This window comes from Oncorhynchus clarkii, chromosome 18, assembly GCF_045791955.1.
Source record: "Oncorhynchus clarkii lewisi isolate Uvic-CL-2024 chromosome 18, UVic_Ocla_1.0, whole genome shotgun sequence".
NCBI lineage: Eukaryota > Metazoa > Chordata > Actinopteri > Salmoniformes > Salmonidae > Oncorhynchus > Oncorhynchus clarkii.
Window position 1 is genome coordinate 40018556 of NC_092164.1, and position 24230 is coordinate 40042785.

Here is a 24230-nt window from a genome sequence, read left to right on the forward strand (position 1 = left end):
TGAGCTTTACGAACAATTCCTTGGACCTCATGGCTTGGTTTTTGCTCTGACACGTACTGTCAACTATGGGACCTAACATAGACAGGTGTGCGCCTTTCCAAATCATGTCCAATCAATTGAATTTACCACAGGTGGACTCCAATCAAGTTGTAGAAACATTTTAAGGATGATCAATGGAAACAGGATGCCCCTGATCTCAATTTTGAGTCTCATAGCAAAGGGTCTGAATACTTATGTAAATAAGGTATTTGTTTGACATTGTTCATATATATATATATATATATATATATATTTTTTTTTACGGTTTTCGCTTTGTCATTGTGGGGTATTGTGTGTAGATTGAGGAGGAAAAAAATGTTTTATCCATTTTAGAATAAGGTTGTAACATAACATGTGGAAAAAGGGGTCTGAATACTTTCCGAATGCACTGTATTTGTCACACCAACAGCAGCATACACTACTAGTGTAAACCTTGTAAACGTAAAACACTAACACATTTCCACTATGTCTGTTATTGATATCTGAAAAGCAGGAATTCACACACACACTCACACCCAAAGCTATATCGTTCACGGAAGTAGTGCAATATACGGTGTCAATCTTTCAGAACCTGGAATTCACAGTCGCACCATCAAAAGGACTTGTGCAAGCTCTGGTGTTAGTCTGTGAAGATACTCACAAACACACTCATGGACACACTCGCACATGCATGACCATGAGTGATCAGCGTGGGAGGGGTCACGGCCAAATATGGTAGTCTTACAAGAGGTTTCAAAAATTGCAAGTATATGCAATTGTTGTACATTCCTAAAAGAGGCAATGACATGCTGTGGGATTCATACAGTGCAGTGATAGTTATGATTACCGTCTATGTTTTTACCGTTTTTGTATACAGAGAAAGTGCATTCTAACCCTGGCCCTCATCCATCCATCCATTAACCCACCCACTCACCTGGCACGGCTACCATCCGATCTGGAATCTGCACTTGTCGCACATAAAAAAAAGGGCCTGTCAGTAGTCTGTATGGTTGGCACATCTGTCCTAAAGATAAGGCTGAGCCCCATAACGATGAATGGGGGTAAGACTGGCAACACGCCTCTATGGGATGGATCTGATAAGGGCTTCTCACTAGGCCCTGATTTGGCTCCCTCTAGTCCAGGATTAGTCACAGGCGAGACAGCGTTAGAATAGTCTAGTGCTGAGCGATTCACCAACATTTCTGGTCTTTTTTGTGGTTATTAAACAACTAATTGACCGGCATCGGTTCAATTACTTGAAATACTTTGTTCTTTTTATTCTTTTTTTGAGAGCCCAACGCGCCGTTTATCTAGAGAGAAATCAAATCCTTCACGAGAGAAATCAAGTCGAGAACTATGTGGGGCGCTGGGCAGAAGGGAGTTGCAGTTTTCACTAAGCAAATATTCAACTAATATAGTTCAGCTCAGAAACATTGTAAAACAACTGCATTTACCATAATCCATTGCACCTGTTCTTTCAGGCTCGGACAAAGACGGATCCACTTTTTCACCTGCTACATTAGGTTAGACACACACAGACTGCACAAGAGAGGGAGGGATAGAGACAGTTGATGAAAGTATGCCTTATCTACTTTGAAGAACTAGTCAAATGATTTTGTCAGACAGCTCTCCATTACACTTAGGGAGGCTAGCTAAATAAGATGGCTAGCTAAATAAGATGGCTAAAGACAGAACAGTATGTGGCAGAGATAACGTCAGATGGTGGTCTGGATGCTACTGGCTGAGCAGAGAAGAGTTGACGAAGTAATAAAAAATGATAAAGTCAGCAAATAAAAACTAAGTCATATACAATGTTATAGTCACTTCCTATTTTTCTATTGATGTTTACCCAATGTGGACATGACAGACAATGGAATATTTTCTATGTTATGGCAATTGAACGTACACTATTTTTGGCTTTGGAATTTCCATTTAAACGCTCTAAACTTTAAATTTCATAATGCATTTCATGTTAACAAAAAATGATTGAAACCAAAAAAGTGATAATTAAAAACAATTATATATATTATATGTGTGTATATATAACAGAAACCGAACAGACCTCAAAAAGCACTAATTGCTCAGCACTAGAATAGTCTGATCTGGACTGGAGTAAATCTCTTATTGAGATTAGACGGTTAGCTTGATTAGGCTTGGCGAGCGGCTCAAGATTAAATCAGACGGCGACTGGGTTTTTTTTAGGAGCGAGGGATGAGGAGGATATGTAAGAGCATGTGCACAAGTACATTCATGAACGCACTCTCACATATGAAGACACACACACACACACACACACACACACACACACACACACACACACACACAACCTCCTTTGGTGGGGAAACCTCTAGCAGGGAAATATTTCCTCTCTGTCTATCCACTCGATAACCCAGCCTGGTGTTTAACGACGTTCTCATTGTGTTCCCGTCAGGGGATCAATGTCCTGTACCTTGGCTTGAGTACTGTAGAGCAGTGGAGGCTGCTGAGGGGAGGACGGCTCTTAATACTGGCTGGAACAGAGCAAATGGAATGGTATCAAACACACAGAAACCTTAGGTGTGTTCAAATACCCATACTAACATTCTGTATACTACATACTTAAATTAGTATATACTATTAGTTCCTTTTAGAACACTGTAAACTAGCGGTAAAACTAGTGGTTGATGCTGTTGCTATGCAACCTCCTGCTAGCATTACACATTTCTAGCTAGACTTTGGGTGTGTTTGTAAATTTCATCTGGAGTGCCAGAGTGCGCTCTGGGGGTTCATAAATTCAAGGGCATTGTCAGATTGTCCGTTCATAAATTCAGAGCGTTTCCCTAGTCTCGGCGCACACACTGGACGCTGTGGCCGAGGAGTAGGGTTGAGCTGAGCGTTCTGACCGTCACAACGGCAGTAAAGCACCCAAGCTAACTGGCTAGCTACTTCGAGACACAAATGAGGGAACACCTCACTCTGACCATTTTACTCGCCCTAGCAGAGCTGGTTAGGCAGTTTTCATGTTATCCAGAGCGTTGGTAAATGTGCTGCTGGCAACAATTTAATTACGCTTTTTGCCAATGTTTACTGAGACTGGCCACATTCAACGTGTGTTGGGCGTTTGTAAATTCATCAGTTATTCTGTACTCTGGCAGTCAGACGAGAGTGCTCTGAAATCAGTAGATAGCCAGTGAGAATTTACGAACACACCCGAACCACTATTCCACTTAGCTAAGCAATGAATAACCTAAATAATCAAGTCAATAAACGTTGGGTAATTAGATAGCATGAAGTAAATATACTGGCAAGTTTGATATATTAGTAGCCACCTATCGTTACAGTAGGTAGCTAACATACCGGAACATACTGCTTTAATGATATGCTATGCGGTTCGTAAGGATAGTGTAGCTAACAAATTGTCAGCCAACATAACGTGTAACCTAACTTATTTGAAAAGTCATTACATTGGTCAACATTTTCATTTGTCATAATTAGTTAACGCAACGATTTTGTATCTGCTCTCGCCGGACTTCGGCTGCATATTTTCCGCCATTTTCTTAAAATCTGAAAACGTGAAGCCACGCCCATTTTCGGACGAATTGCATTATGGGGACTAAAAGCACGGAAATAGTCCATTGCTTGTATACTTTGTATTTTGTCGAATGTAGTACGACATCCGGGAACTTTTGGCATACTAACTATATCCATACTATGACCAATAAACATAGTACAAACTAAATTTACCTCACAAATAGTACAGTTACTATGAGTATTCGAACACAGCTCTTGTGTTTGACGTATTTGACACCATTCCACTGATTCCGCTCCAGGCATTACCACGCGCCCATCCTCCCCAATTAAGTTGCCACCAACCTCCTGTGCTGTAAACAAGCCCTCGGGCACTACACACAGCCACCTTATTTACAATATTTTTATTTATTTTATTTAACTAGGCAAGTCAGTTAATAAGAAATTCTTATTTACAGTGACGGCCTACACCGGCCAAACCCAGATGACGCTGGGCCAATTGTGCGCCGCCCTATGGGACTCCCAATCACAGCCGGATGTGATGCAGCCTGGATTCGAACCGGGGTGTCTGCAGTGACGCCTAAAGCACTGATATGCAGTGTCTCAGATCGCTGCACCACTCGGGAGCCGCAAAGACTGACGCTTCAAATGATTCCTACAGACACCACTCTCTGTGCAACAAAGTTCATTTGGAACTGTGATTTTGTATAGTTGGATAAGCCCAACTAAGTACAGTTTGCACATACAAAGTAGTTCACAGGTTCATTGATAACCAAATTTGAAATATCTGAATCCACTAATGAAGCTTGCGTGCATGGGCAAGTAAGTGTGCAAGTGTGTGTGTGTGTGCGCGCATGCAAGGGAGTATGTGTGTGGGTGTGCCTTCGTGTGGAGCATCCCTCCCGTCGCTCCCTGACGACGAACGAGCCAAGAGGGTGGAAATGAGGTTGGAGACACCGTCCAAATCCCCGGAAATCTGATTGCGAGGGCTCGGAAAAGCAGCGGGAATAGGCCTTTTGGAAGGATATTTCCCGTCGCTTAATCTGCTCTCCATCTCCCCAATGTGGGATTAGGCAGGAATTCTGAGATCCGGGAGGAATAAGTAGCCAGACTCTCAGGGCTCACACGGCTGCCGTTTACCCAACCTGTCGCCAGTTTTCTGTTTCAAATTGACCACACACACACACAGAGGAGTGCAAAGACAATTCCAAGCAATGAGCTTTGTTGTAGAATAGTTCTGTTAGTCCCTTGTGTTATTAATTGCTTTATTTCATTTTCTAATTGCCTTAGACCAGGGCTGTCAAACTCATTCCATGGTGGGCCTAGTGTCTGCTGGTTTTGAGGTTTTCCTTTCAATTTAGAAAAACCAGGTCAGGGGAGTTCCTTACTAATCAGCGACATTAATTAAATCACTCAAGTACAAGGGAAGAGCAAAAACCCGCAGACACTCGGCCCTCTGTGGAATGAGTTTGACACAGGTGCCTTAGACAAAAAACAATCAGGGGTCTAGATACACAGACAGCATATTTGACAACCACAAACAGTTTAGAACACTTCTTGAACTTGAACTACAGTCAGCGAAATTGGACTGAACTGAGACTTTATCCAGAGAGAAGGGAACTAGTATGCCAATTAGCATTAGCGCCGGGGGTTTCGCAATACTGTACTTCAGGTAACAGACCTATTACGTGTTCTCTGGGCCTCGGTCAGTAGGGCAAAACGTTACAGAACATTCATATATTGTTGACCCTTCAGCTTTCCAAGTCTCTCCATCTGACAGATTAGCCTTAGCTAGCAGGTTTGCGGGCAACCACCAAATAAATAGGCCCTTTTTCCCCCCCTATAAACACAGCCATTTAATATTTGAGTTAGCCGGCCCTCGACAGCCATCAAAAAGTGCCCTCTAAATACAACCAAGTAAAAACCTTTCACATTTTTTCCGACGCCCTTGATAGTCGGTGAATTAGCAATTGTTCTTCCTTAAATGGCTTAAAGGGTTTGTGGGTAGCTGCAAAAGCTGCTGAGCCACACCCCCCCCATTGAGAACCTGCTCCTTCTCCGCAAGACTTCCCTCGTGGGGACTATGTGAGTGCGGCCCCCTGGCAAGTGTGCCTGGAGAACATGCAAATGCCACGCTGACACACCATGCCAGACCCACAGGATGCTAAAATAAACGAATAGTACAGAAAGTGAAGTAGAGAGGATTTTTAACATACCTGTGAACCGAGACACCAGGGCCAGAGGAGAGTCCAGTCCAAGATTCATGGAGGAAAAAATAAGAAAAAAAAAGACTATTCCAAATTAGTCAAGAGAAAGAATTCCCTGATACTTGTATAGACATTCACATGAAAACAAAGATTTAACTGGCAGAACTTTGTACTGTTTATTCTTGTCCATCCATTGGTCACGTCGCTGGTTCAAAAACACACCGACACTGATCAGGGGGTAAACCACAACTGGCTAGGCTGCTCTTCAGAGACCGCGTTTAGTGGAAGTACTTGGGGCACAACGGATGCAGTGTAATGCATGGCATCTCCTGTGCACACTGAACTGACACTTATTACAGATACACAAAGCAACACCTCAGAGTTTGATCAGCAAAGTGTTAGAGACAGGACAGCAGTGACGCCTTCCTATTTCTAAACATGTCAAATACATTGGAAAAAGTTACCCCTAATTACTGATACAGGGTCAGATACGTTTTTGTGTCCTAATAGTTTAGGTTAAGATTGGGGGTAGGATTATCTGATCCTAGATCAGTGGTTATGGCAACATCTACAAAGTCAACCCATTCCTGACCCTGTCTCTTTAAATAACCCCCAATTAATGAAAAGGCTACTCAAATGGCTCCCATTACAGAGTACCACTGATCAATGTCCGCTATAATGACCCTCCAACAGAAAAGGCATTATGCTAATGAGACATGTCCAACCCTAATGGCGGCCCCAGCCCCAACGCTTGAAGTGTCAGAAGAGTGACAAAAGAGACGCACACACGGACACACTCGTGCCTATAGGGAATGAGAACAGCCCCTGGACAAGCATGGCAGTTCCCACAATGGAGGGACCTAGCCACACGAGCCAGAGTAAAACGAGAGAAGGAAAGACGAGCTGCAGGGAGAAAGGGAGGTCTTGCCAGCTGTAGGTTTAACAGGATGTCTGTAGAGCTTTTGTGAAACATTCAGCGTTGGGTCACTTTGTCTGAGACCTAAAGACATATCTTTACCTCTAGGTAGGGTGACCACAGTCCAGCATTTTGGCCCTTTGTCCCGCAACCAAACAATCATGTACCGCATTTTATCAACCGATTCAAACACCACAAACTTAAAAAATAAAATAAAAACATATTTCAGTCAGACATTCCAACCTTGCAGTCACGTTGCACTTATGAATAGATATAGAATAGAAGGATGTGGTACTGGTGATGTGGAACACTTCTCCAATCGTTGTTGAGATCTGATATTCTGCGCGTACAGTAGGCAGATCGTCAACCAATCACATTTCTCATATCCTTTCGGGCTAAATTCCAGCTAAACTTGGAGGATAGTTACCTATAATTACTTACAAAAACTGTGCTTCTGACGAATATATACAAAAGTAAGTAAATAACAGTATTAGACTGAAAGAGAAGGTCATTTCATCAAACTTGTGAGGCTCTCCATGCTTATTAGTTGCAAATTCAATATACACGACATGACCAAAAGTATGTGGACTGCTCATCAAACATCTCATTCCAAAATCATGGGCATTAATATGGAGTTGGTCCCCCCTTTGCTACAATAAACAGCCTCCACTCTTCTGTGGAAGGCTTTCCACTAGATGTTGGAACATTGCTACGGGAACTTGCTTCCATTTAGCCACAAGAGCATTAGTGAGGTCGGGCACTGATGTTGGGCGAGTAGTCCCAGCTCCCAGTCGGAGTACCAATTCATCCCCAAAACTGTTGCCACAAAGTTGGAAGCACAGAATCGTCTAGAATGTCATTGTATGCTGTAGTGTTCGGATTTTCCCTTCACTGGAACTAAGGGGCCTAGCGCCGAACAATGAAAAATAGTCCCAGACCATTATTCCTCCTCCACCAAACTTTACAGTTGGCACAATGCACAAGTAGTTATAGGTAACTGTCCTCCAAGTTTAGCTGGAATTGTCATCCTGTTGTCCTGTATTTTATTTTAATGTAGTCACACTACCTCTAGGTCCCCAACTAACCATTTAGCTAACTGGGTAAAACAACCATTTTCATAATTGGCTCTCACCTGCAGTCTTTAAACGTTCATACTTGTTTAATTTCTTTTTCTTCTCTGTGTGTGAATAAATAAATAAATGAGAGAGAGAGAGACAGAGAGAGAGAGAGAGACATCCCCAGAATAAAATATATTATATCTCTATGGGGGCTTCCTAAATTACCCTTATTCACCTTACATACACTTAGCCCTCACCCCTATTCCCTGATCTAAGCCCAAGGGCAGTGCCACACAGAACTCTATCGACTCCAGGGTTGCTCGTGGCAACTGGGTAACATCCCTCCCATTCCGCCTAGTGACATGCCACACCCAACAAAGCCAAGGGATAAGAAAAAAACCTAACACTTCAGAAGCTAGAAGTTAAAGGGAGATAAAAACTTTCTATAAGAAATCTCGCCTCCCTCCCTCCAGCCAATCTCGCATCCCTCCCTCCAGCCACAGTCTAGCATCCCTCCCTCCAGCCACAGTCTAGCATCCCTCCCTTCAGCCACAGTCTCGCATCCCCTCCCTCCAGCCACAGTCTCGCATCCCCTCCCTCCAGCCACAGTCTCGCATCCCCTCCCTCCAGCCACAGCCTCGCATCCCCTCCCTCCAGCCACAGTCTCGCATCCCCTCCCTCCAGCCACAGTCTCCCCTCCCTTCAGCATCCCCTCCCTCCAGCCACAGTCTCGCATCCCCTCCCTCCAGCCACAGTCTGGCATCCCCTCCCTCCAGCCACAGTCTGGCATCCCCTCCCTCCAGCCACAGTCTCGCATCCGCCCCCTCCAGCCACAGTCTCGCATCCCCTCCCTCCAGCCACAGTCTCGCATCCCCTCCCTCCAGCCACAGTCTCGCATCCCATCCCCTCCCTCCAGCCACAGTCTCGGCCACAGTCTGGCATCCCCCCCTCCAGTCACAGTCTCGCATCCCCTCCCTCCAGCCACAGTCTCGCATCCCCTCCCTCCAGCCACAGTCTCGCATCCCCTCCCTCCAGCCACAGTCTCGCATCCCTCCCTCCAGCCACTGTCTCGCATCCCTCGCTACCACTGGCCTCCCTAAACAACCTCCCACCCAGATCTCCTCCGATCCAGAAACTTCTGAATTATAAATCATGCACTATATTCCCTCCCTCAAGTTTCTTTCAACCATCTTCTTTTGCTCTCCCCCTTCCTTCGTCTTTTCTTTGGTCTCTTTCAACGACTGAGCCTCCCTCCCACGCTGTAGCCAGCCACAACAAGCTCCAACTGTACCCCCTGGTCATTCCAAACTACTGCAGTGTTTCTCTCAGACCACTCTCTCATGCAGCTTCTTTCAACCATCAAACACTACAAAAAAAGTCTCGCCCACAGCTTTTTTTCTTCTTCTCAAGTCACTTTCAAATGGTCGAAATGAGTCTCCCTCTGGATATACACTGAGTGCACAAAACATTAGGAACGCCTGCTCATTCCATGACAGACTGACCAGGGGAACCCAAGTAAAAGATATGATCCCGTATTGATGTCACTTGTTAAACCCACTTCAAATCAGTGTAGACGAAGGGGAGCAGACAGGTTAAAGAAGGATTGTGTGTGAGCCATTCAGTGTGTGAATGGACAAGACAAAGTATTGTAGGTGTTCCTAATGTTTTGTACAGTCAGTTGCCTAAACTGCAATATAATGTAATAAATAACATGTTATGCCAAGTCAACTAGCAATGCTAACTAACAAATACGGTGGCGGCGTCTCTATTCAGGCCATCAAAGAGCTGAAATTCTCCTCTCAGCGAGACTCGTCTTTCAGTCACACCAGACTCCAATGAGTCACGAGAGAAGTCTTGATAATGGGAGATCAGCTGAGTGGCGAGCATGTTTAAACCAGCACGCTTACTTAAACCAGCACGTTTACTTAAACCAGCACGCTTACTTAAACCAGTATGCTAGCAGTGGTCTAATAATACATCCGTTAACCAACTAACATTTAGTGTTGAAACAAGCATTTGCTTTCTTATTGTGTATCATGGGCTATACTGTATTTCGATATACTGTTTTTTGTCATAAATACTTACACTTAACATGCATTTTCTCTATCTGGTTTCTGATCTGACAAAAGTTTGACAGCAAAAGTTAGTTTGAAATGCAGGCAGTTAGCTAATTCAGGAGATTTTCGCTTTGAACTCGCGTTGCCGCTTGCTGTTGCTCTCCCACGAGGCCGTTAAGACCAAAATATTAAAACCATCGACTCGCTTGCATGTGCGTGCCTGTTTCAACGAGGCTGTTTCTGCACTCCTGCCTCTCTGACACATTAAACATGCAATTAATAGTGAGGTGCTCATGTAACAACCCCTGTTTAAAAAAAAAAGGAGAGAGGGAGAGAAGAGGGTTGGAATAAAAGACCTGCGCTCTACCCCGGCTGACACGGCTAATTTGAATATCAAAACATGATGTAAAACGGTCATTAAAAGTCAATTAGGAAGGGGGGCGGGGTGGGGGGAAGAGAAAGGAGTATGGAGGGCAGAGTGGGAGGCAGAGAGGCAAAGAAAGATCATATGACGACAAAGAGAGAAGAGAGGAACGGACGAAGAAAGAGCGAGAGAAGGGAGAGAGCGTGGGGGAAGAACAGTGAGGAAGTGAAAGGGAGCGATCGATGGACAGGGTGGCGACTGCAATCAACAGTGAGACTCATTACACAGGCCAGGGACTCAAATCAATACAATCACGAGTTCAAATGACAAAAACCTTTATCATCAAATCAACCCTAACCGACACACAGCCATGGGGCATTCTTCAGAACCTCAGTTCAGACTGTCACAGGATGGCGTGTGGGTCCACAGGGTGTCCTCTAAGTGGTCTCTCAACGCCACATTCAAATAGTCCCATTATGTAGTTGGCCCCCTGTGATCCAAAGCCAGTCGTCCCACGGCCACTGATCCAGTTTTACTTATTCATGCAGGCATAATGAGGGCTGAATCTGAATTCTCACACTGTGCGCGTGCGAGTTTGTGTGTCGGTCTGTGTGAGAGACAGAGGGAGAGAGAGTTTGAGTGAGTGTGTGTGTGTGTGTGTGTGTGTGAGACAGTGACAGAGAGAGAGAGAATGCAGGTGTGTGTGTGTGTAAGACAGTGACAGAGAGAGAGAGAATGCAGGTGTGTGTGTGTGTGCGCGTCTACACAAGCATCCTGTATCTGTATTTATGAATGTTGGTCTGAATACAGAAGCTTCATTATAGAGGGGAGAATGGATCAGAAACACACATCACGACAGAACCGGACACCGGACAAGCTTTTCCTGACAGGCAGGCAAGCAGGCAATCACCCAAACATACACAGGCTCACTAGCATGCCTACATGTGCACACAGAGTCCCGCGCACGCGCACACACACACACACACACACACACACACACACACACACACACACACACACACACACACACACACTTCCTAAGCTGCCCGCTTGGTGGTACATGCCAACAACAACAAAAAATTATGTTAACCCCCAGCATTAATAATTGACAGACAGCTTGAGGGGACGTATATGAATAATACACAACAACAACAAAAAACGTCACAGTGCCTGGCAGTACTCGGGCCACATGAAAGGAATGCGCACGGCGCTTAACTAGCATTTTAGCGATGTAGTTTTGTGTTTGAAGTCACTGTCCCACAAGAGAGTGGCTCCACTTAAAACTCGGAAACACTGGGGATGCAGGCTTGGTCTTGACTCGAGTCCAGTCCGTTGACAACAGGCGAGGGTGCTGTCAGTTTGTGCCCCACCCTACCATTTATTGGCCTTGAACTGACAGATTGGAGAACATTTTTTTAAATGTCAAAGACAAAATGGGTAAATACATCCAGAAATACCCAACAGACAAGAGGCAGGACTATAACCGATCCAGAAAGTGTCCTTTTTAATGTTTTTACTGAGGAATGTGCAGCTAACACCCACTGTGAAAGCTGATAAAAGGCTGGTCGACGAAACAGGAGAAAAACCCTACAAACAAACGAGCAGCCGAGCAGTATGTTTGATGTTGACTATCTGTGTTTTGTTTGTTCTTTACCCTGGTCCTCAGGAACACTAGAGAGGGGGTTGCTGGGTATCTGGATGGCCATTATCTCGCCTAGCGGCTGGAGGGCAGATTAATTGGGGGTGGTTCCCACTCCCTATCCCCCTCACCGGTTTACAAGGCTGTCCCTGGGAGCCTGCCCCCCCCAGAAAATGATCGACACTCTTCACAATGATCCCCTATAAAGAAGTATAGAGGGTACTAATTCTGCTCAAGGATACGTTTAGGGTGCTTGGTAGGGAGCCTCAGCAGAAAGCTTTGATGGCTCTCTCTCGTGCTCAAAGCACAGCCATTTCTGCCAGCATAGCACTCTCAGAGTTTTTATTTTTGAAGCTTTGTTTCTTAAGTGCTTTTTAAAAGTTTATGAAACAGCCCCTGTGAGGGAAGGCTAAATGCGCCTCTGCGTCGTCGCATCGTAGCGGGAGACTTTGGATTTTTATTTTTTTGTCACAGCTGCAGAGACCAGGCTGGGATGGACAGCCATATTTGGTTAGTTTCGTCTCGGTTTCACACGCAGAGACCGTTGGAGGAGGGACCAGGGAGGTAGGAAGTATCTGACCCAACGGCTAGGGGTTGTTATGGTTGGTTCTCAGACTCATTCCCAGAACAGTCCAGCAATTAAAACGTTATTATTTATTTCTTCCCCTGAGGCGACTGGGCTATAGCCTAGTTTTTGTTGGGCACTGTGTGTGTGTGTGTGTGTGTGTGTGTGTGTGTGTGTGTGTGTGTGTGTGTGTGTTGTGTGCATTCATGCGAGCGTAACCACACCAGACACTGTAACCACACTCATATCCTTCCCAAGCACACCACACACTTTCACCTGTCCTCAGTGCTCTGCAGTCCTACAGACAGTAGGCAAGAGCAAAGTCCTCTTGTTCCCACCATTCCATAAAACAAACAAACCGCACTTCCTGGTAGAGCTGGTTCTATAAACCGAAAATGGTCGACAACGACCAAACCGACCACTTACCGTGGACATTTTGCTGATATCGTTCAGTACGATAAAATCCCACTAAAAAGGTTCCTACAAGAGAAATGTGAAGTTTGCCAACATGGGTAATTGTTAAATGGGGCAACGGATAGCTACAACATTCAAAGTAGTAGGAGTTGAGGGTAATATATATATATTTTTTAAATTAAATACTACGGTGCACATTAATATCATTAAACGTATCGTTATAATTCAGTCCATTTATCAGGATATGGATAAATGAATGAACCGTGACCAACAACGATGAATCTGTGGGCATCACCTGTTTTCTCAGCTGCCACCTACCGTGTGTGTAATGCTATCACACATCCGAACCTTCCTCCCACCACCAATCACCAACCGCCCACCTCGGCATTACACCACAGACATGGGTCAGAAAGGAAAGACGATAGACTTTCAGAGAGTTAGTAGACATGACACAATAGAATCAATCCACATCGGTGGTGATAATGATCAGTGTGACAGCCAGGTATTATTTTGATTTCCAAAGACGACAGTATGTTCTACGGCTGGGTGATTTGAAAGGCCTGACACAATATGCATATCATCAGTTTTCAGCACGATACTGGCACATTTCTGCAGGGGTGACATGTGAACTAAAGCCACAAGTTCAATGGCTTCGAAATTAGAAGGTGTGGCACCTGGAGATTGTCCGAGGCACATTTATGTATTGATAACATATTTCATGGGCATTGATGTTGTCGTATAATGCTCTAACACATCATAGTCACTTTACTGTAAAGTACGGATTTTTGTCAATACCAGCCAGCCTTACAACAGTTCTCAGAGCAGGAGGGATCAGTCATGCCTTCTAGATCCTAATGATGAGTGAGATATTGACAGGAGGGAGCTGATCCTAGATCAACACTCGGAGATGCTTTTTGAAGACGCGTCCTAGTTTTTTTATTCTCTAATCTCTACCATAGAGGAGACAAGCACAGTGTCTGGAATCCAGCTATGCAACCACAGTGACGCCTACCTCGGGATTCCTGCGCTGTATCGACTTATCAAGATCATATTACAGACCGTGTACCGCGCTGGTTCTCTCTGACATCCTTGTTGTCTGATGTGATGCGTGGGACTGCAATGGAAGCGCATGGGAAGCTACTATCCATTCCATACATACAGTGAATGTGTGCATTCACATGTCAGTTTGTGTGAGGGATTGGTGACTTGGTTTAGACAAGATGTCGTCCTAACCGTAGGCTGACAAGACAGAATTAACAAAAACACAATGAGAAGAAAAGATGTAGAAAACAAGACCGCAACCATCACACCTGTCATGATGGGCTGTCAGATGGGACTGGGAAAGGGAGGGAAAGGTAGAGCGAGAGAGAGCGAGAGAGAGCGCGAGAGAGCGCGAGAGAGCGCGAGAGAGGAGAACGACCAGAGAGAGAGAGAGAGAGAGAGAGAGAACGACCAGAGAGAGAGAGAGGGAGAGAGAGGGAGAACGACCAGAGAGAGAGAGAGAGAGGGAGAGGGAGAACGACCAGAGAGAGAGAGAGAGAGAGAGAGAACGACCAGAGAGAGAGAGAGAGAGGGAGAACGACCAGAGAGAGGGGAGAGAGGAGAACGACCAGGGAGAGAGAGAAGAACGACCAGGGAGAGAGAGAAGAACGACCAGAGAGCGAGAGAGAGGAGAACGACCAGAGAGAGAGAGAGCGAGTTAAGAATGAACCCAAAGATGAAGAGGAGCGAAAAAGGCCAAGGAAGAGGCATTATTGTCAGCAGAACCAACTTGGATGATAAACAGACATCAGGAGGGAAAGGAGGAAAGAAAGGAGAGCTAAAGAGGCCTCTTCGATGAGAGAAGGGGATGAAGAAATGGAGAAGAATGAAAGAGCAGGGAAGAGCTACTCTCTGAAAAGAGGCAGTGAACAGGTGAAACGGTGAGGTGGGAGGGGAGTGGGGGTACAGGGACGATCTTTGGAGGTGACAAGGACAAACGGGCTCTTGCTGTGTTCTGCTCAACCCAGTAAATCACCAACACAGTGCCTGTCCAAAACGCCACCCCCTTCCTCTCTACCTTCCCTCTGTCCATTCAGCTCCACTCGCAAAGGTGCAGACATTCACTCCGAGACAATCACACAGACAAACACACACACACACAGAGACGTACACACACACAGAGACACACACAGAGACACACACAGAGGGAGCGAAGGTGGCCCTACTGTGAAGGAAGATGAAGATTTATGTGTCCCAGCCACACGCATAGCGAGTGAACAGCACAGGTTCCCTGATGCTGTAGAATAGGTGAGTGTGGGTGTTTAGTAACAATGTTCCACAGTTTAACCAAAGACAATACAGTATGAAGATGGGCAGAAACTGCCTCTCCAATAGAAATCCCTGATCATACTTTTGGTATTTATTATTAGGATCCCCATTAGCCGCTGCAAAAGCACACGTGCAGGCGATGTCGTTGGCTAGCTAAGCTCACGTGCAGGCGATGTCGTTGGCTAGCTAAGCTCACGTGCAGGCGATGTCGTTGGCTAGCTAAGCTCACGTGCAGGCGATGTCGTTGGCTAGCTAAGCTCACGTGCAGACAATGTCGTTGGCTAGCTAAGCTCACGTGCAGGCGATGTCGTTGGCTAGCTAAGCTCACGTGCAATACACTTCCATTGTCCTTGAGACATGGGAATATTATATATGACCTCACAAATGGTAGCCAAGTGGATTGTGTACGCATGGAGAAGAAGAAAGGGAAGATAGGAGACCCTCATTTCTGCCTTGAATGTCAATTAGCTTGAGGAATATCCCCAGGAAAGCTTGCTATCATTATTTGTATGTTAATTATTTCACTAATTGCATTCAACCTGCATCTGTCGAAGCTTTGTGCGTGGAGACACTGAGGAATGAACCCCAGAAGTGTTGGCCCTCAGGACACAGACAGATAAGGGATGTTTAGATATGAATTAACCAACGAGAGATGGCACAGTATCTCACATTTGTTTTGGTGCCATCGTGCCCTATCATATGGGACATACTGAGAGAAACTCCCCTGAAACTGCTTTTAATAAGCTCGGTCATTGTAAATGTCAATTGTTTCGTGTTAAAGACAATACAATTAAGTAAAATCCCTCATGAATGTCTCTCTCTCTCCTCTCTACACATGCCTGTGGGCACCTACAGTCTAAGGAGACAAAACACAACTGAAATGACTATGCCTCCCTACTGTACCTATTATTAACATTGACAACATTATAGCCAAAGGAGCACAACTAGACAACGAGCAATGTGGTCACTCACATTCCTGGAGGAAGGGGGGGTGAGTAAGAGTGGCCGGAACCCTGAGGGTCCACTTAAGCTAATTAATGGCTTTTGGGGGAGCTCTAAGCAGTCTTCCATTAGACAAATGAGCAGGAGGGAGCTTTCACGTGGGGAGTAATGGCCACCCCGCCATAATCACTCTTCCATTCTAATCAGGATTTCTTTAATGAACACGCAATCGCTTGTGCTCAGGAAACAGAATAGCTGTATTCAATTAAAAGAACTGATCTAAAAGCTATAGGGGGAGCAGGCCAATAGGGCTGAGATCAGGTAAGAGAGCAGGGCTATCCATGAACCCGCTTTTCTTGGAAATCTTGGAAGTCAAATTTGTCTTAGTCAACCGCTTGATGTTGTGTAATTTGCATATGCTAAATTGAGATGCTTTATCAAAAATCAGCCATTCGGCAGACCTATGATATTTCTTGTTTGGGCGTTGGGCAAGGTCAAGAGAGAGAACTGTATATGCACGAACCAAGGTTTGGACATCAGCCATTTTGTGCCATGATCCAAACATGCTAATCCAATCATGTTAACTGTGGAGTGTGAATATTGCATAGGCTTAGCCAGGGCACTTCTGGCATGTCTTAAATCATGAGACTCTTGGCACATCTTGGCAGATATGGCAGCGCACCAGGTGTCAGCGCAGAGATTCCCAGAGGATATTGTAGCTCCTATGGGTCACAAAACAAGGGTTACGCTATAAGTTACGCTGGTGACGTCAAGTGCTTCGTCTCGTCTTAGTCATGCTCTACTTGATTGGAGGAGAACACTACCTGAACTAAATGTCAAATTGTCTGGGAAAAGCTTCCAAGAATAAGGATGGTGAGGTGTCAAGGACTATAGGTTAGAGGTCATGGTGCATTGTTGCCATGTGAAGGTATTTCCCCTAACCAGGAAAACACGAGATGATGTCTGATGAGATGACGTCTGAGGAGTCCGATGAGACGGAGATTGGTTCAAGATCACATCATAATCCCAAAAATATAGTAAAAGCTTACAGGTTGAATAATGGAGTTTCGGTTTTTGGGAGTAAAAAAAAATAATGAATGCAACATGTGTAGTTTGATATCTGCTGTGCTTTTTCCTCCACTGTTAAAATGTCGTCCCAAAACTCCAAAGTAAAAACCCCCAAACGTTTAAAGTTCACAGGATCAAGAAGGTCTAGGCTATGTTCAGACTGGAGGGAAAACGCTAGCTGGTACTCTGTGGTGCTTGATACAGTATCTGGCACAGCACTGTGATATGTACTAGAGGAAGCTAAGAGCCATAGACTATGCTATGCCATGGCACATTAAGAACTAGAATCGAATCGCTAAAGGACGCAAAAGGTACGTGACACAGGATTAAATGGGAGGCTTACTTGAGGGTGTAAAAGCCAGAAAATAGTGCTATATTTGGAGTCATTTAGTAGATATATAGGGTGTGGAGATTAATTTCTCAGCTGAGTCATCATATTACATGCGCTGCAAGTGGGGTTCCATCGCTCTGTGCCTTTGAGGAAATTGGTTATTTGGGGTTTTTGCTAATAGATTTAAAAATTGTTGACGCTTCATATCAAGGGTTCTAGCTTGGAGGAATGGAGTACGCTTCTTAAAAATGGTTTGTAGGGGGATCAAAGACATGTTTGCTTTCTTTTTTTGGCAAATTAAAGTAATAAGGTGTTCTATAGTGTACGGTTTAGCCGAACATAACTTTCTGGGACACAGTAAAACTGGTCAATGCTCTGGTAACATACCTTTGACCTTCATCCATACCTCAGAAAACGTGTATCCCTCCCTAGCCCGCTTTCCACCAAACACGGCAGTCTCTAAGGGCTAAATCAGGACAAGTATACCCTCACCCCATTGGTCTTTCCACCAAACACGGCAGTCTCTAAGGGCTAAATCAGGACATGTATACCCTCACCCCATTGGTCTTTCCACCAAACACGGCAGTCTCTAAGGGCTAAATCAGGACAAGTATACCCTCACCCCATTGGTCTTTCCACCAAACACGGCAGTCTCTAAGGGCTAAATCAGGACAAGTATACCCTCCACCCCATTGGTCTGTGCCACCACAACTCTGCAGTGACAATTTAACTGAGGGGAAATACCTTCACATGGCAGTTCATCTGCCCTTCTGGGCTCAAGGAGGGGGGGCTTATAGCACTTTACAGGGGGGGGGGGGGGGGGGTTATGATCTGGTTTAATCCACAGACGGATGTAGACCCTCCCTGACAACTGGACTGAGCAGCTCAAGCTTCTATCTCCCCCTTTACCAAGTACAGCCCTGCCCAGGGAGCCAGAACTGTCAGCTTAACCCCTTCTTCTACCAGACCACCATTTAAAGACTTTTAGATCTTAACCCACCATGTGCTTTAAAAAGTTCTGAGCAAAAACATGGAGACTATGGGTGGTTGATGGCTTCCTCTGGTAAGACATATACTTTAACCAAATAGGAATGGTAAATTGATAAGGAAGTATGAGGCGGCACACCGGAAACAACTTGACTACTTGCAGTTAAACCCACGCAAGCTTTTAATAAGTGTAATGTCCTCTCTGACTCCTCAGACTGAGAATCCCCCAATTCTCCAAAGCCCCTTCTCACAGGTGAGGTCACATGACATGATAAAAGTCTTGTTGCCATGGACGCCAGGCTCTCCCAGACATGACCCTTTACCTCAATTACACTTCCAACCCATCTAAACAAGTCATTTGTTAGAGAAACAATAAATAATTATTTTTTGTTGCATTTTCACCAAACACTCCTTTCTGAGTCAGCCACAACTTACCAACTTGTCACTCAAAAGGATATATTTCAAAAGTCTACAAACCCCTGTAAACAGAAGGATGCACGTAATGCACACAAAGACGAAAGAAAAGAGTTGTGGACTGACATTTGAAGAAACACAAGCAACAACCATTAGGTTAAGGGTTTCTTCCATCTCCACTGAGTAATGGTCAAAATGGATGTCTAAGGGAGAAGGAGTATTAGACCCATCTTCCCCTGAATAAAGTTCAAAAGGCTTAGAAGTGTTTCTCCATTTCCTTGTGAGCATCAAGTCACCCCAACTATGCAGTACATGCCTCTCCCTCTCATCCTCCCTTCCCCCCACTCACTCCATCTTCCCTAGACCCTGCTAAATCAGATGAGGGCAGAGTGGGTGGGACTAACGTGTCACCGCCCATGATTTTGATGGCTATGACTAGTCTGAAAATGTCAACAAAGCGCAACCACCCCCTTAACCCCCACTCCCTGCTTGTACATTACGGGAGCAATGTGCCGAACAGAAAGGGAGGAGATGAGCGACAGGAGGTCAAAGGTCAAAGCATTTGAACTAACTTTTTCCCTCGGGGAGAACGATGGCCCCCTCTCATTGAAGCCACGGAGGTTCAAGGCCTGCCGCGGTACTGCAGGCATTGTTAGCAGAAAACAGGATCCCCTATTATAGTGAATCGATCCTTGTCGATCTACATGTAAACGAATACACATTTTGAAGACAATCATGGTACCAATAATTGCGTCTATCAAACCAGATTTATGTCCTTGAATCAATTATTTAAAAATTGCACAAACTCTGCATGTTATGTCTCCACGAGACACCATCTTAAGCGACTTAAATTTGGCTGCAATGCGCTGTTGAGGTTTCACGTAGGAATGAATGGTTTCACGTGATCGATGGCTTTGTCCATTCATATATACAGTCATTGGTACCCCCAATCCCCACCTTCCCCTGTCAGTCTCTAAGCTGTGATAAAGGCATGTTCTTGATTATGTCTGTCCCTATAAAAATGCAACTGCTGCACAAAAGCTAGCACTATAATGACCTATAGATATTGAATACATTAAGTGCCCTTTCAGGTATTCAATTTCATTAATACTTATACCTAAAATGTAAAATATCAAAAGTTTGTGAATGGAGGTACAGTAGAACATCAGACAATTTCGTTTTGTCCCGAGTTTTGGTTCAAATGTTGTAGAGTATCTGAGGTAAATCTGAAATTCACTGAAGAAATCCTCAGACATCTTGAAATGAGCAGTCCATCCAAATCCCATTTGGAAAGTAATACACAGGGAGAAAGGAACATTTTGTGCTAATAACTGTAAAATAGGCAGCAGCGATTGACAGTAATTGCTCCAGATGGTAATAGCTCCACAGCATAAAGCCACAATGCTTCAGCCCTTTCATCTGTGAGAGGAAATGAGGAAATGGAGCATTACCTGAGGAGCTGCTGGATAAGAGAACATCTATAAAATGCCACAAGTAATGGGTCTAAAAGACATCTAGTTAGGCATGTTAGATTCAAAGGAATCCGTTCAAAAGGATCCCTGTGACTTTGGTTCTTATGTTATTTCACAATTATCATCAAGTGTACAGCAATTAGGCCTACATTCTACAATTTGTACATTCAGAATAATCCGAATTCCGCCAAAAAGGATTGCAGTTCTATTTGATTTCAGTCACTTTTTTGATTTGAATGAAATGTTCTATTCATCATTTGTCCATGTTAGAAGTAGTCAAAGTCACTTTTTGGACCTGAATGTCAAAACATTTAGGAGATAGAGGTGCTCAAAGTTGAGCCATTTTGCACACCCCAGTCTACCATGAGACATCCATGTCTCCCTCACAGGAAAAGAGAAACGGTTGAGTTGGACATAATTTAAAAGCCCCCAGACAGGATTGTCAAAAGTACTGTATTTAAGAATTTCTTTAAAAAAAAAAAGTTTTGTAATAAAAATGTAATTGTTTAACCTTTAATGTAAATTATTGAAAAACATGTCAACTCTGATAATTTTTCATTTTTGCATATGTTGTAGCTTTTTGCCATTATTTGCCATAAACTGAGATGTTTGTGTTGTGCCCGCCATCAGTTGAGACAGAGCATGCTATTGAATACAGGATGGGTGTCATGTTTTGGCTGATAAATGTACTCGCTTTCAAATGGTAGCACAAAGATGGTTGGAGGTCCACACATCAGAGATTGTTGACGAACGGGAATAATCAGTTGTATTAAATGATACTGTCAAACTTAAAATAGGAAACCTATTGAAATCATAGAAATATAGATAATAGAATAGACATTCGATGGTGGGTGGACCAGCAGCCATTTTGTGGTAGTAACTAGAAGTGAAAATTTCAATTAAATTAAACTGTCAATGATGTACCAGCTAAATCGCAGTGGTCTGAAGGGATATGTTCATTCTATGAATTATATTTCTGATTGAAATGTCTCAACCAATGTACAACACCTCAGATTATGTCAAATATACAAAAATATGCAAAAATGTTTTTTTTTTTAGTTTATGCGTTTAGATAATTGACGTTAAAAGGATAAAAAAATATAACTTTTTTTCAAGAAATGATTACAAAGTTTGACAACCCTGTTAAACGATCTCAAACTCAACGATGCATCTTTTCCAGTGATGAAGACATGGTCTCATTTTATTTTTTATTTTTTTTATTTTACCTTTATTTAGCCAGGCAAGTCAGTTAAGAACAAATTCTTATTTTCAATGACGGCCTGGGAACAGTGGGTTAACTGCCTGTTCAGGGGCAGAACGACAGATTTGTACCTTGTCAGCTCGGGGGTTTGAACTCGCAACCTTCCGGTTACTAGTCCAACGCTCTAACCACTAGGCTACCCTGCCGCCCCTCATGGTAGGGTGGGGTATGCTAAATAAGTCAACTCTGAGCACCTCTCTCGCATAAATGTTTTAGCATTCAGGTCCAAGAATTCCCTTTCTGACCCTTCTAACATGGGCAAATACCTTTGGAAAGTTTTTTTAAAATCTAAAATGGGTTCGGTCAAAAGATGATTGAAATGGAACGACCCGTAACAGATTTAGAACAGTTTACGGTTGCAATATGGGAATTGTTGCTTGACTTGATGTGACCACACACCGCACCTGAGAGGTACTTCACCTGGCTAACACGGTTCACATCAGTCGAAATCCCCCACAGCCTAAACGGCTAACGTGCAGAAAAATGTGATCTGAAATGTGATGCCCTAGATAAGCGGCCCTGCTCAACCAACAAATGTTGCTGGATGTGTTCCATGCGGTCACTCAAACAGGTCAGAGCCTTTCCCGTGGGATCCTTGTGGCGCCCTGAGGCAACCTCGGAGACGCAGCACATCTTCAACCCAATAACAGGAGAAAGAGAGGCTTGTTGAGACAAGCATTTTTATCAAAACACACGTTATTGGGTGGCCGCATCAAACAAATTGGCCAGCTTCGCACTGGGACTCATTAATCTGGCTGTCACAGGACACATTTGTACAAAGAAACCCAGAGGCCTCTGGTCCACTAAGCCACAAGTCTCCATTTGTAGGCCTATTCTTTAGGCATCTCCTCAGATTTCCATCACATTAGCGTTCTCTCTGTCATTCTCCATAACTTTAAAATGATCTGTTAGTAACACAAAGAGGAGGACAAAGAATCACTCTTACCTCAGCTTCTGAATCATCCAACAAAGGCGGTGGGATTCGATGAGCCAAACCGGTACAGAGTGAACATCCAAACCAGGAGATTGAGTAGAAATCCAAATCAGAACAAGATTCTGAATGGTTCCGAGATGGAGGTGGTGTGGGCTGAATTCTTCCTTCCAACTGGCTGAGTACCTGTGGGGAACAAAAGTAAAGAAAAGAGAGCGAGCAAATTAGAGAGAGGGCTTGAGCATGCCAAGAGGCGACACATCCACATTAATCCTTATCCAAACTCATTAAGAGGTTTTCAGTAGCCCTGTTCGAGAGGAGTCAGATTCCTCCGAGGTTGTTTATATCAGAGAACAGTAGCGGTCAGCTTTACCATCGTCCTACTAAAAAGCCTGACTCCTTCAGGAACCACAGCCCAAATAAACACAGCTCAGAGGTGGGAAATTCTGCCACTGAATGGAGTCCCTGTCTTGTTTTATTTCCATCAGTTCAGCACTTCATTGATTGCGTAGGTCAGTTGCAAAGATGTAGGCGAAGGAGTTCCTATATTGAGAGTAGCTTCCCCAGGAGCACAGCTACACTATATATACACAAATGTACGTGGACACCCCGTCAAATTTCAGACACACCCATTGCTAAAATTGAGCACACCGCCATGCAATCTCCATAGACAAACATTGGCAGTAGAATGACCTTACTGAAGAGCTCAGTGTCTTTCAATGCGGCACAGTCATAGGATGCCACCTTTCCAACAAGTCTGTTTGTCAAATTTCTGCCCTGCTAGAGCTGCCCGGTCAACAGTAAGTGCTGTTATTGTGAAGCTGAAATGTCTAGGAGCAACTACAGTTCGGCCGCAAAGTGGTAGGCAACATAAGCTCGCAGAACGGGACCGCCGAGTGAGTGCTGAAGCACGCAGCGTGTAAAAATAGTCTGTTCTCAGTTGCAACACTCACTACAAAGTTCCAAACTGCCCCTGGAAGCAACGTCAGCACAATAACTATTCGTTGGGAGCTTAATGAAATGGGTTTCCATGGCCGAGCAGCCCCACACTACAACACTGCCCCTTGCGCATGGTGTGTTGTAAATCTCGCTGAATTTGGACTACGGAGCAGTGGAAATTCTCTGGAGTGATGAATCACGCTTTACCATCTGGCAGTCCAACTGACAAATTTGGGTTTGGCGGATGCCAAGAGAATGCTACCTGCCCTAATGCATAGTGCCCACTGTAAAGTTTGGTGGAGGAGGAAAAATGGTCTGGGGCTGTTTTTCATGGTTTGGACTAGGCCCCCTAGTTCCAGTGAAGGGACATCTTAATGTTACAGCATACAATGACATTCTAGATGATTCTGTGCTTCCAACTTTGTGGCAACAGTTTGGGGAAGGCCCTTTCCTGTTTCAGCATGACAATGCCCCCATGCACAAAGCGAGGTCCATACAGAAATGGTTTGTCGAGATTGGTTTGGAAGAACTTGACTGGCGTGCACAGAGCCCTGACCTGAACCCCATCGGACACCTTTGGGATGAATTGGAATGCCGACTGTTAGCCAGGACTAATCGCCCAACATCAGTGCCCAACCTCACTAATGCTCTTGTGGCTGAATGGAAGCAAGTTCCAACATCTAGTGGAAAGGCTTCCCAGAAGAGTGGGGGCTGTTATAGCAGCAAAGGGGGGACCCAACTCCATAATAATGCCCATGATTTTGGAATGAGATGTTTGAAGAGCAGGTGTCCACATACTTTTGGTCATGTAATGTACATATCAGCCCAAA

General features: G+C 44.5%; 1 protein-coding gene across 3 annotated transcripts in view; it reads right to left on the minus strand.

Annotated features, from left to right (window-relative positions):
• Nucleotides 1-24230, minus strand: part of LOC139373483 (semaphorin-6D-like) — a 97173-nt gene that overhangs the window by 57277 nt on the left and 15666 nt on the right. For all 3 annotated transcript variants that reach the window (XM_071114051.1, XM_071114052.1, XM_071114047.1), the window contains exon 2: nucleotides 22477-22647. The gene's annotated coding sequence lies outside the window, so the exon portion shown is untranslated. The remainder of the gene's footprint in view (nucleotides 1-22476; nucleotides 22648-24230) is intronic.